At 28.5% G+C, this 1,985-nt stretch overlaps 1 long non-coding RNA gene across 3 annotated transcripts; it reads left to right on the forward strand.

Annotated features, from left to right (window-relative positions):
• On the forward strand, positions 1 to 1,985 carry LOC107166308 (uncharacterized). 3 transcript variants are annotated; one of them, XR_016189515.1, is made up of 4 exons: positions 1 to 150; positions 414 to 567; positions 1,437 to 1,554; positions 1,628 to 1,985. It is a non-coding gene; the product is annotated as an uncharacterized LOC107166308 (long non-coding RNA). The 3 variants fall into 3 exon arrangements; XR_001506123.2 differs by lacking the exon at positions 1 to 150 and having other exon boundaries at positions 355 to 567; XR_016189516.1 differs by lacking the exons at positions 1 to 150; positions 414 to 567 and adding an exon at positions 617 to 821.

The raw sequence follows: 1,985 nt of genomic DNA on the forward strand, positions 1-1,985 counted from the left end.
ATCATTCATCATTCTGTTGTTTTTGCGATACTCTGTTTTTTACATGGGAACAAATTCGCTTTAGCTAACCATCGTTTTAAAAAAAAAAAAAATATTTTTAACCATATGAATTTCAACGAGTTAAGAACGATGGTGCAAAATTATCTTCAGGTAAACAATAGGCTAATGATAAATAAAATACAATTGTTAGGTATTATAATTATAATTGTTTTTTTTTTGGGGGGGGGAGGTAAAATGCATAACAATCCATTTCATCTCCACAACAAACATGACCAAATTACGCCATTGGTTGGTAGTACTGAATGCTATCGACCTGTAGCCATTATTCCTCCACTTAATGCGCACGCTTATTTATGATAAGATATACCTAAATTTCTAATACCTATCATTGTAATTTCTTATGACGCAATAAGAATTCCACGTTTTCAAGAACTACAGAGACTGCTTTCTGAATCTTGAAAGTTGAAGATTGTCACTCACTCGTTACACGTCTGATTCTATTAGCGTCTGTCACTCGTCAGTTGTCACTGGTCAATCGTTACTGCTGTTTTAATTGTCGGCTTATACGTGAGTACTTGATGCAGACTTTTAAATCTCATTGTCTATAGTATTGTAAAAATCAGCTGGTAATGATAATTCTAACAATAAATAAATAAAATTTTCATATCTTCGGTAAAATATAATGGTCAAAATGTATGGGTTGGTTTTGGTTTAACGAGTTTTGGTATATCTCCGGAAAAAAAGCAGTATTATCAATGCCATGGTCAACGCCGAATTTTGTGTTTTTTAAAAGTCTTCGTGAACAGTTGTCGACATATTACGTAATACCATTTATTATAAATCCTATTTACTTTATTACTATAATAGTAATTATAATCGATGGTAATACTTTTGCACCACAGTTTGACCCTGGCTTATTTAGCGGGGTCAACTAATTTTACTATTGTATTAACTTTATACAAGTACTCCATCTCTTACCAGCCCCAGTGCAACTCTTAGAGTAGGTTATATGGTTCAACACCTCTATCTGCTATATCAGCAGTTATGTTATATTGATTAACCCTATTTTGTTTTAGTCTGGCCGATGGGTCTTTCTGATTAATTGTTATAACTTTATTATGTCAACCAGGCAATGTATTTAAATGTCAAAAACTTGCAGTTGCTTATAGAATATTATATATTGTAGGTATTCATTTGTATATCCCCACTAAAGCTATGTAGTCATGACACATATTTATAATTATTTTCCATCTAAGAATAACAAGTTTAATTATCTTCTTTTATGATTTCCTAATGTTATTGTTTAATGATTGGTCACACACAATATAGTCTATTTCTTGAATTAATGTGTATTATGATACAAAGTACTTCTTGTAAATGTATTAACATTGTGTGGGAGAATATTATATTTTTAATTCCATTATTTTGTATTTTAGTTGGCAGATAATACAGTACTGAAATAATATTGTAACACATTTCAATGGAATCAAAATCTTGTGATATTATTATGGACAATACAACATCTGAGGTTACTGAAGAAAACCCTCCCAAAAAGTATTTATGCTTCATATTATATTAATTTCAAATCATAATTAAAATAATGTTTGATGTTATTTATTATTCACAGGAAAAAATCTTTAGTTAAATATAATCTCGCCACTGAAAGACGTCATAAGAGGAAAGGCAGTAAATTATTGTTAAAAGAGAGGATACTGGATCAACAAGAAAAAAAATTAAGAATTACATTACATATTTTGAAATTCTTAATAAAGGATTTAAAAAAACAATGTGATGATGAACTTAATAATAATGTAATGTATTAACTATATCAACATGGTCAATTTAAAAACAATATCATTATATTCATCACATTTTAAATTTAAATAATCTATTCTATATAAAATGTGTAAGTTACTAGGTATTTGATTACATTTTATAACTAAAGAATAGATGAAAAAAATTAATAAATGATTTGACAAAATGAA

Source organism: Diuraphis noxia, unplaced genomic scaffold (assembly GCF_037042655.1).
Source record: "Diuraphis noxia isolate RWA-SAM2 unplaced genomic scaffold, SU_Dnox_SAM2 contig0001, whole genome shotgun sequence".
Lineage (NCBI taxonomy): Eukaryota > Metazoa > Arthropoda > Insecta > Hemiptera > Aphididae > Diuraphis > Diuraphis noxia.